Raw genomic sequence first — 12,921 nt, forward strand, 5'->3', positions numbered from 1 at the left:
TTTGTTGACAATATGATTTCTCTTAATATTTTGTACATTTTTTTTCATGGCCTTTGAAGTAATCTTTCAGATTGTTCTTAGTCTTCACTGCAAGGCTAAGAAAGCAAAACCCAAAAGATATTATTCTATTTTGTGGATCAACTTAGGGACTCATTTTCCCAAGGGAATATGGATGATAGTCTACCATTCTACTCAATGCTACAAAACAATAATAAAATCTGAGCAACATATAAGCTAGAAGCAAAAAAAAGCAAGTAAGTTCCCAGCCGTGCCAGGAGGTTGCGCAAAACACAATCTTAGAAAAACCTATGTAAAAGAAACATTTGGAAGGCATAATGATGCAGCTGCTAAACAAAACAAGAAACTTGCTGTGTAAGCGTGAGGAAATAATAGATTTATTTATTTATAGATACTATATGAACTTAATTTTTCTCACTTAAGATTATATTTTGATGATTATTTTATAGATTGCATATAGATCTGCCATATTTTTAATCATTCATAAAATATTGTGTAGCTCTACTACAATTTTAGCTTCACCCATACTGAAGAATATATGTTGTTTCAGACTTTTATTATTTAAAAACAGTGTTGTGTGTGTGTGTATACACACACACATTTACACTCGTGTGCCTGTACTTGCATAAGACAAATTTCCAGTAGACTTTCTATGTCAACAGCTATATAGTTTCAACAATCCGAATATATTGCCAAATTTTCTTCCAATAAATTTGAAACAATTTGGGTTCCCACTGATACTTAATGATTGCCATTTCCTACACTTTTTCCCCTAATGCCTATTTCTGTCCTTTTGATTTTTGTCAGTATCTTAGGTGAAAATTGTCAGCATGCCATTCATAATACATATATATATGTAAATATACATATATATGTGCACATACACATGTACACCTAAACCCACTCTTGTGCATAGCAAAAAAAATAAAAAAGGTTGTGTGCTAATGGAAAACTATGCATTGTCTAAAGTATAATATCCTTCCATGTTGTAAGATTCCAGCTCTTTTTTATTATCTTTGATCTATTGTGTAACTTCCAACTTTTTGTAAGTTGTAGGTAATCGAAAGATATGTAAATTTGGCCCTATTTATTAATGATTAAATTGACTTGCCACTCTTAAAGTTAGTTTGTCTTTATAGCAAATTGTCTCAATATTCCTTTATTATATATTTGTGCTCTTTTGATTTTTCCTTTGAACCAGTTAAAATATCTGCTTAGTTCTGTCATGTCATTTAGTAAAGCAGATTCTTTAATGTAATTTATTTTTATATCTGCATGTGAGTCATGATTTTACCATCTTAGGAAAGTTACATTTTAACAGTATATAAATATATATGCACATATATACATATAACATATATCTGTATATATGTGTCATATATTTATCTAGCTATTTATATAACTATATGTATCTTAATCTTTTGTGTCAAAGAAATAGTGCATTGGATGAAGTTAAAACAGGCAAGGAAGACTTTATTCAAGACTGTTGCAGTAGGGATCAAAACTATTGCAATAGGGAACAGAAACTAACCCAGCTCCATTGAAACAAAAGGTGAGAATGTTTTTTAAATTTTGGGTGAGTGAGTGTAAAAGTACTATAAAATGGACATTAGAGGGAATTTGGTTTATGTAATTAGGCTATCTGTGTTTGCTAATTTGTGCTTATTGAAGTTAGGCTCCTAGCCTCTCACAGAGACTGGGAGATAGAGACCTTAACTTTTTGATGACAACATTTTATAGCAATGGCTCCCAGGTCCTTGAGAAAGAATTTCTTGGACATGAAACTAGCAAGAGACTGGCTTAAGATTTATATCTCAAAGGGGTAGGGAAATAATATATATTTGCAAGTTTTCTTTGAAAAAAAAAAAAAAGTGGGGGAAATAGAAGCCTGTCTAAAATTTAGTCCAGCCGAGGACATTAAGGACAGCTTAGTCATTTGTTCAGTATCATACAGCAAGCTAATAATAGAACCTTAGTTCTGACATAGCCCTCTGGAGCCTTAGTGCCCACACTTGTTTTTGACATTAGTCATTTTGTTCCTCTGACCAACATCTGACTTCCATTTGTGTGTTGACAATTCTGCATCTCCTGTCATCAGAACTGACAATACCAGTTCTTCCCTCTCCCAGCCTTCTGTGCTTGTAAGACTTAGTATACTTAGTATATTTTGAATAGTCTTCAAGTCAGTTGTGCCCATTTTATGATCTAAATCACAATTTAGGTGAACGAATAGTGGATTACTGTAACCTATATTAAGAAGCATAACAGCAGGAACCACATCTAATTGCAAGTGAATATAGAAGCAGAAGTACTAGCTGAAAATCTTGTGTCTAAGAGGGTGGTATAAGCTGTCAGGAGTGAACTAAAGGCTTATTTGGCGTTTTTTAGCATTTATTCTAGATACATGTCCCCAAAGTTGTTTTTTTGGTTCTTCTAAATAATTGAATTGCTTACCTCTTTTGATAATTTTCTTACCTGCTTAAGTTAGCTAGAGTATGTTTCCAATACTTGACACTAAGAAGCCAACAGTATTTTACTTAACAACTGCTTCTACAATAATATATAATAAAAGTTTTACTCTTTCAGAAGGAAAATATCTATATACCTTCCTCTACATATAATTACCTCAAGGGAGGTAAATACACACACATGCATTCTAAAATAATTTCTTATATTAATACATTCATTTTCATGATTATTTTACTTTTCCCAAATGCATTTTTATAATGCTTTTAACACATAACTTTTATATTTACTAAGAAAGTAATAATATGTCAGTGTGACAATTTGAGTAGTTTGTGTTTTCTAGTCTATGAGTTCTAATTTGTTGGCATATTTTCAAACTACAAAGAACTCAAGTGATTTTATTGGAATGGGAAATTAGTACTGTTGGCTCTTGGCAGATGAGTGCTTCAAGTAAAAACCTTATAAGTAAGCTTCCCTGTTGTAAATATGAATAATCGCATTGATGACTCAGCCATTTAGCAGTAACTTAGTTTTCTAAAAAGCCACTAGAGAATCTATTTGAAAGAAATGTACTTCTTCCTTAATTTTATTTTAATTACCTAAGTACCTGAGAGGATTCAAAACTTTGACCCAACTGTATTATACTAACTTGAACTCTGCCATTACAGAATGCTTCTCATTGCAGCATTTGATTTTTGTTGTTTAATTTTTTTTACCTTTAAAATTTCAGTAAAATATACATAACATTAAATGTACTATTTTAACCATTTGTAAATATAGACAGTTTACCGGCATGCACAACTGGTTTATAACTATCTTTACCATTTGTCCTTAGAACTTTTTCATCTTGCAAAACTGAAGCTATTTACCCATTTAACTAAATCCCCATTCCCCATTCCACCATTTTACTTTCTGTCTCTATGAATTCGACTACTCTAGGTACTTCATATAAGTAGAATCATACAGTATTTGTTCTTTCTGACTAGCTTACTTCATTTAGCATTATATCTTTAAGGTTCATTTATATCGTAGTATGTATCAGAATTTCACTCTCTTTTAAAGTTGAATAATATTTCATTCTATATGTACGCCAAATTTTGTTTATCCATTCATCTGCAATGGGCAATTGGGTTGCTTTCACCTTTTGTCAGTTGTAAATAATGCTGCTGCAAACATGAGTGTAAAGACAGCTGTTTGTGTCCTGGTTTCAATTCTGTTAGGTATATACCCAGAAGTGGGATTGCTAGATCATATAGCAATTCTATTTTTAATTTTCTGAGTAATCATCTTATCGCTTTTAATAGCAACTGCAATAGTCTTTTCATTCGCACTACCATAGCACAGGGGTTCAATTTCTCCACATTCTCCATAATGCTTGTTATTATTATTACTTTTAAAAATAATAGTCATTCTAATGAGTATGAAGTGATTATCTGGTGGTTTTGATTTGCGTTTCCCTAATGATCAGTGATGTTGCGCATCTTTTTATGCTCTTTTCACTATATATCTTCTTTAGAGAAATGTTTATTCATCTATGATTATTTTTCAATTGAGTTTTTTTGTTTTCGAGTTTTAAGAGTTCTCTAATTTTGGATATCAACCTCTAATATGATATGCGATTTACAAATATTTTCTCCCATTCTGTGGGCTGCCTTTTTACTCTGTTGTTAATATCTTTTAATGTACAAAAATTTTTAATTTTTATGAAATCTAGTGTCAATTTTTTCTTTTGTCTCCTGTGCTTCTGGTGTCGTAGCCAAGATATCGTTGCCAAGACAAATGTCATGAAAATGTTCTCCTAGGTTTTCTCCTAAGAGTTTTAGAGCATTAGCTCTTAAGTTTATGCCTTTGATCCATTCGAGTTCATTTTAGTATATGGTGTTAGATAAGGGTCCAACTTCATTCTTTTGCATGTGGATATCGTTTTCTCAGAACCATTTATTGAAAAGGATGTTCTCTTTTTCAAGATTGGGCTAATTGGGGTCCCTTGAGATTCCATATGAATTTTAGTATGAATTTTTCTTTCTACAAAAAGTGTCCTTGGAATTTTGATAGGGATTGCATTGAATCTGTAGATTGCTTAGAGTAGTTTTAACATCATAACAATATTGAGCCATCTAATCAATAAGCATGAGATGGCTTTTTATTTATGTCTCTATTTTCTTTCATTATTGTTTTGTAGTTTTTATTTTACAAGTCTCTCCCACTCTGGTTAAGTTAATTCCTAAATATTCTTTTTGGTTCTATCGTAAATGGAATTAAGGGTATTTTACTCACTTTGAGAAAGGATTTTTAAGCTTATAGAAGTCTTGTCATATTAAGGTGTGATGGCATAAGCAGCAAAACTGAAAATATACCCAGATCCTCTATGTTTAAGTCCAATTTATTTTCTGGTACATTTTACCCCTTGAGCCTGCAATATTATTAATTTTATATACAAGAAAGTAGTATTGAAATGTTAATCATTTAGAGTCATGAGGACAATAATTTTGTAAAGTTCTCCAAAATTCTCTGTTTGCTACAGAGAAACTTTTTGAGAGAATTTTAATAAATATTCTACCTCATCTATTGTGGAAGCAGAATTCAGATGGGATAAATGACCTAATTAAGCAAGTTCATTCAGTGTCTTTTGAAACCAGAATAAATATAAAAGCTCATCAAATTTATTCTGTATTTAGTAGATTTGCTGTAGTTCATTACTGATCATATGCCATGTTTGCAATTTTTTGGTGACAGTATTTTCTTATTAAAGCTGGTTGGAAATTGGTTGAAATTTTGTGAATATTAATGTGGCAGTATGAGTCAAGAGCCTCCACAAAATCCATAGACTCTATCTGAAATAATACATTTTTAAAATATAAAATGTAGGAATATTGAAGTAAGTGATTTTATGAATTTTTCATTGAAGAAAATGCACTGACTTTTTAATAATAGTACAGAATGGAAACTCAGTTTGAAACAGACTATCACGCAGTTATTAAAAAGCTATGCTAAAAATTTATAGGGTTTAATACTAAAAAATAGTTTCAAGTAAAAAAATCAAGATAAGATATATAAGTAGATAATCTTATTTTGTAAAATAAGCTAAAGCAAACACATCACATACTGTGAACACACATATGTGCATACACACTGAAGGGAACTGACCTGAAGGAAATCTTCTAAATATAAATGTTGATTTTCTTTAAATATTATGATTATAGTTCATTGTAATTTTTAAATTTCTTTATTTTAGAAATTTGTTAAAACAACCACATCTTACATGAAAATTAAAAATTTTAAACTTATTTTATAAATTAATCTTTCCTATTTAAAATTTAATCTTTCAAATTAATGTCTCATAAAATAAAAAATCTTTTCAATATTATATAGTATAGTCACATTATAGAGGTACACTCTAAATAAATAAAATATATATTAAAACTAAGGACACATTTATTTTCTGACAAAGAAACACAAAAAAAGCAAAAATTTAATCCTCTTCCCCTAATTATTTCTATTTTAACTTAATGTTTTTCTTTAGGGTTAGTTTTCTACATCAACAAGCCTGTTTTCATTCTTTTTCCTTAAATATGTAACTGAGATTAACAGATGTAGCGATGTTTATTTTTCATATTGAATATTTTTGTTGATAGTTAATAACTTATTAGCTATAATTTTTCTGTGTCGAGGCAGTGTCAGAATTTTCATGAAAGACTTTAAGAGTGGTCCTAGGATTCAGTTATTTTTAAATTGAGGTTTCCTTACCATCCACTCAGAGTAGAACTTTTGAATATTTAATAAGGAGAACTGATTAGCTACAGTCTGAAGTAAGCTTTTTTATTTTTCCTAAATAGCTTTTTAAAGGTTTCATTTTTTTTATAATTAATTATCTCTCCTTGTGTCATATTTAAATTTAGGACCAATTTAAGAAAAAAAAAGTATTTTAAGCACTTCTGTGTATGGGGAGAGGAGAGATAGGACAAAGATTAATTAGAAACAATTAAGTAATTCTTTCAAAAAATACAGTCCTCGGGTATTGTTGAATGAGGCAGGCCTCACTCAGATGGAACCATTACTCATGAGACAAATAGAAAACTGAATGATAAAGGAATTATCATGTACTAGAATCCTGAATTAACTGGCATTCTTAGACTTCCAAAGTAAGTGTCTAAAACTTTGTCATTTTGTTCAGACCAAGACACTTCACAACCTAATAGTGTGTGAGAGCTGGCTGGCAGCTCAGGCACCCTCTATTTCAAATACTTTGTCTTATAAGACATGGAAACTCGGTTTAAGAAAATAAAGTAACTTGCATTCTTTAGCATTAGTATTCTGAAGAAAAAAGTTTTATTTCCAACTTAACTTTCAAGTTTAACTATAAAACTAGATAAGCAATTTAGAAACATGGTCACTGTTGTCCCCAAGCAACTGTATGTTACTTCATACATCTGAGATACAGGCAGTTATGATAACAGCTATTCATTCACAGCTCAGTTCTATCTCAACATTCTACCAAAAAGCAAAGCATAAATGACTCTTGTGCTTGAGAAAAGCTCTAATCTGAGCAGCTTTTACGAAACCAACTACACAGACTGGTAATGAGCAAACCATATGTTCAAACAGAATCTGAACCACAATATCCAGCACCCAATTGTAGCAATTGTAGCCTAAAAATGTTCAGAGCTCAATTTATAACTAGTAGCTTCCCTAATATGTCACTTTCCTTCCACATTAGGACCTATCCGAGAAAGTCAGATATGCTCCCCTTCCACAGTCACAGGTTGTTTGCTTACAGTTAGTGCGCCACCAGCTTGCCTACTCTAACGACCTGCAATCAGAGCATAACTGAAGTCTTCCCTTTGTCCACTATAAAGTTTTTACCCTGCCTGTTTTTGAGTTTTTCCCAAATACAAATTGTGGTGGCCAACTCCCTTGCCATAGCAAACTCTGAATAAATAGGCTCTGCCTGTTCTCATTTGAATGGTCTTCATTTATTGTCACATTATATTTAAATAACCATGCAATTTACTGTCCATATTTGACCACCAGTGAGAGTAAAAGAGAGTGCTATTAATAAAATCATCAGAATACTAGATGTAATCTGGGAGTTTCTGCATAAACTTGGATGCTTGATCTGATCCAGGGAAAACAATGAGAAGCAGGAAGCAAATTCACATTGTGCTTGATAGGATAGGGTTAGGCATGAAAGCAGATAAGTAGCAGATTTTGAGTGGAGGAGGGGAGCAATTTGGGGTCTTGCCAAGAAGATACTCTGTATATATACAGTATATACTTTGCCTGGAGTTAGCTCTCTCTATGTACACACCTTTTCTAGTTAGCATTTTTGTGAGTGTTTCTTCGGCCCATGTGTGCCCTATGCTTTTTCCTCTGCCAAAGCATATTATCGCCTGCACAAATCCCTTCAATTTCTTCATCTTGGGGAGCTTTCCTTCTTTCTCTCTTTTACCTACTCTTACTTCTCCATTCTTTCCTTACATCTCCCTAACCCTCTTTTCCTTAGCATTACTATGTATACTTTAAAAACAATCAGCTGCTTTTATGGAATAATATTAAATACTCTATTGTAAAATTAAAATCTACTTGTATAGACCATTTTATTAACAAGCTTAATTTGTTAATAAATGTAAACAGTTAACATTTTTAAAATGTGAGTTGGTAGCGTCCATTCAAATAATGGAAGTGAGAAAAAAGGGAAAGAGAAACAAAAAAGATAATTTACATCTGTGTGTGTGTGTGTGTGTGTGTGTGTGCGCGCGCGTGTGCGACTCTCTTCTGTACTTGGAATCCATGGTAAAGATATATTTCTATTCTTTTACTTTATTTTGTATTCTGTAATCCTTTTAGACTATATTGAAAAAAAAAGGTGGGCAAATATTTGTACTCTTACTGCTTAACTATCTGAATCTTTTCCCACTCCTTGTGATAATAGAATACTAGCTATACATTATTGCTTGCTATAGCACATGCTGGAGTTAATGAGAAAATGATTATAGTCTAAATAGCCCATTGCTATTAACTTCTCTATAGTTCAATACAAAGGTCAGCAGCACATTTTGGCATTCTAATTAGTTATAGAGCTGAGGTTTCCAAAAGTATGGGGATCAGTAGGAGGTACTGCCAGGGTTTGGCTTTTTCAGAAATAACTTTCTTTAATTAATTATCATATATCATAGCAATAAAATGTCGGGAAATGGGAAAATCTGAATGATTAAACAGAGTACAGCCACATGGTGATTCATTTGAACCATGATCTGGTTTCAGTCTAAAGATTTCTGGTTTACTTTATCATTCACTTGTAAAAACGAGTGTTTACCTCTTCAAGACATTGCAGTATCTTCAGAACAAGTAATCGAGTAATACATCTAAAATGGCTATCACCAAACAGCAACTCCATATTTTGTACCTCTTTAATATTTGAAAATATCAATAATTCTGTAGGAAATAAAAGTCAATTTTCGAATACTTCCTTCCTATATTAATAGTTATTAACTTGAAAAGAACATGTCTACTATATGAATATTCTTACTAGCATACATAACATAAACCTTGAAGCTATAATTGGATTATGAATAGACTAACGAAAAGAAAATTGTTTTTTACTGTACCTAAGCAATACTTGAGAAGAGAAAAAATTTATACCTCACAGCCATTTTATTTCACAAAGCTTTCATAGTATTAAAAGCCTAGTTTTACCAGCCTCCAGCATACAGGCAGGATACACTGGCAGTACCTCCTACTGCTTAATAAGGAAATGAACAATTTATCTAATTAACTGTAAAATACTAAAGGACCGTTCCTATCAGGTTCTTGTCTTGGGTATAGATATTCTTTGTAATTGACATTATACTACAAAGATCTGAACCCTGATATATTTCTCCTGTAGAAATTATTGAGCTGTACAAATAATGCCTAATCCTTTATTATATTATTAGAATATACAGAAATCTGTAAGATTATACCCTAAGTCCTTAATTGTTGCAAAAATGCTATTTTCATATTTAGTACTAAGCATATCATAAAAGAAATCTCACTGTCAAATCAGCCTTTTCAATAGTTTTTTTTTTCCTATAGACTCTTTGAAATAGTTTCAAAGTTAATTTTTTTTTTTAACTTTAGAAATTACAGATTAGAGAATATAGTGGATGCCAGATTCTTATCCTATTCTACAAACTGGCAGAGCTCCCATAATATGGAATTGCTTTTGCAGTCAATACTTAACACATTTTGGACAAATGTCCTTTCTAAATCATACCATGAGTAAATCACATTAACTTGTCAAACTATTCAGTTGATTCAAAGTTAGGAGCCCATGGTATTAATTTCTTGATACACCATGATCAGGTGCACTGCCAGGCACACAGTCAGTATATTGTCTGAGAATTGGATGGGAATTTAGCATGTAATGCTTTATTTCCCTCTTCCTGTACCGCTTTCCAGGGAGATTTAAAATTCTGTAATAAGATTTTGGAGGATCCTAGCAGGTCTCTAAATGTACTCAGCCTACATATATTTTTTGAAGTAAATAATAGTGAATTTAATAAAAGATATGACCTTTCTTTTCGAAGATATCTGAGATCTTTTAAGATTTTCTTTCTCAAAAGAAACAGGTATACTTCAAGGAGATTCTAGATTCAGCTGTTTTAAAAATGAAACCTTGTCCTCAAATGGATGTCCTCATGACCTTGAGTTCATTCATACACTTTTGAGAGTATCTACTTGGATAAAGCTTTGTATTTGTTATTTATCAAATAGTATAAATAGCTAAAAGAGCTTTCTAAAATATGTTGCCTTTCATAGAGGTTGGGATCTGCATATTTTATTTTGTAGATTAAAAATAGAAAAAAAATATATGGCTTAAAGGTAGTTTTTTTTTTTTTAAATGAAATTTTTTACTGATTTTATTTTATAAACCAGAGTTTAAAAGTGAAATAATAGCATGTATAGATAATTCTATGAAAAAAATATGTAGATGTAATGCCGTTTTCCATATGTTATTCTTAAATGTAGGTAATAAAAACAATATTGCTTAGAATAAGAAATGAAAAAATATATATGGATTAAAGACAGCATTTAGAACATTGAAATCACTCTTTTCACCCATTTTATTTTATAACCCAGTTAAGAAAATATGTGATATAGATATATAGATTATTCTATGAAATAATATTTAGTTATTTTACACTCACGTATAATTTAATTTACTTCATATTTATCCTAATATGTGACTTTTAAAAATCTCTTTCACCTAGTTTTTGTACCAACATCTTTAAGTTAGGGAGATGAGACTCATTGACCTTTCTTTTGAAGGGAAAAGGTTGAAGAATGGTAGACCTTATGGAAACCTGATTATAAGAAATAAAAATTAGAATAGAAGCCTAATAAAGTCTTTTTAAAATTAAATTTATCAGCATGACATTAGTTAATGACATTATATAGATTTCAAGTGTACAATTTAATAATACATCATGTGTACATTGCACTGTGTGTTCACAACCCAAAGTTAAATTTTCTTCCATCACCATATATTTGACCCCGTTTACTCTTATCTATCTCTACCCTTCCTTTTCCTCTGTTAACCATTAACTGTCTATAAGTATCTGTTTATTTTCCATATCCAGAGGATCCTGAGACTAAAAAGCAGAGATAATTTCCACAGTATATTTCAATCTTTGTATGCATGTTTGCTACTTTTGTTAATTCTTCAGTGTTTAGTAGAAAAAAATGTTAGTCGAATATTTCTAATTGACTTTACAATTGGAATGACGGAAATCTTTCATTCAGAAGCTAGACTTGGATTGAGAAAGAAATGAGAAAGCACCACAAGGCAATATTTCTCAAATAGGTATTCAACATAACCTATGGGGTTTTGTTTTTGTTATAATTCTTAGCTTATTGTCACATGATTATAATAACTCAAATGTCTTTGTGCTTTTTTTCTGTTGTGAAGCCTAATTGTGCTAACATATATATTCAAATTACTGAAGAAAGTATGGGGATAAAACAATAGGTGAATAATGCCTTTACACTGAGGAAGTCAAATTTTTGGTCATCACATGCACTAATTTTTTCCCCTAGATTGAACAAAGAAAAATGTTAGAGAATTCGTCAGTAACATAGTACATTAATAATGGGAAGGCTGAACTCAAATTATCCCTTTACACAGCAACCAGTTCCATTTTATTTTTTATTTTTTTCATGGTTTTGGGCAAATTGCACCCTCAGAGACAGTCAGTCACAAGGACTATCTATTTTACTTCTATAGTACCACTCACCTGTTCTTTCCATCGCTGGCATCAACATCATGCTGGTACTGCGGCTCTCTTTTCCTGCTGGTAAGATGCAGTGACCTCCGGCCTTCTCCACATTCATTCACTCTTTTACCTGCAGGCTAGTCTCCACACTCTGGAAAGAGTGATTTTTATGAAAAAGAAAACTCTTTACATGATCCCATGCAAAAAAAACCTCAGTAGCCTCTCACCTTTCTGGTCCTCAAACATGACAGACACTTCCCTGTCAGGATAATTCCTAAATTCTGTATATACAATGTACTTGATTCATCTTTTAGCTCTTACAACAAACCTATTTCCTTTTTGTAGACTGCAGTCTTCAGAGTCAAGTCCTGGTGGAGAGGTGTGGTGACACAATGGATATTTCCTTCATAGTATTTACCAAAGTTTATAATTAGATAATTATTGCAATTATTGGTCCCACTAAAATATAACCTCCGAGTAGTCAGCAATTATGGCCATTTGTGTCCCCCGTTGTGTATCCCTAGGGGAGCATCACAGGTCTGAAACAAACATTCTCAAAGGAACGAAATAAATGACTGTTAAAATTAATTTTGTAAACTTACATTTCCTATATTGTTTGCATTTAATTTACAGATTTATTTTAGTTTTACCACTTGCAATGATTTATAATTATAAAGTTGTTTTAGTTTAGGTTTTACATATGTAAGTGACGATATGATTATACCAATAAATTTAAATTACTTTTCCTTTTGAATTGAGTGTGCTACTGAAGTACTATAAAAGATTTACTGAATAAAACACTTTAAAAAATAAAGTGATTGGTATTAGCTACTAAAGAAGAAGAAGAAAAGCTGGCTTTCAGGCCTTTTACAAAAGATTAAGAGCATAGGGAATTGGTTTAATCCTCAAAGGGACCTGTGGCAGAAGATACAATCACATTATTTTTGAAAAACAATGTAAGTAATCCACAATCTACTATTGCATTAGCATTTTTTAATTGTAAATAAAGAGAAATTATTTTTACTGTAAATAAAGAGATAATTGTTTGGTATCTTAAAAATTGGAGGATAAATCCTCATCAATTTACTCAGAAAGTCCTAGCGACCCTCTGAAACAGAAGGTTAGTGATAAAATTTCCAGAGAAACTGAAATAAGGACAAACTTTAGGAAGTGATTTGAAGTT

This window comes from Pteropus vampyrus, unplaced genomic scaffold, assembly GCF_000151845.1.
Source record: "Pteropus vampyrus isolate Shadow unplaced genomic scaffold, Pvam_2.0 Scaffold466, whole genome shotgun sequence".
Taxonomy (NCBI): Eukaryota; Metazoa; Chordata; class Mammalia; order Chiroptera; family Pteropodidae; genus Pteropus; species Pteropus vampyrus.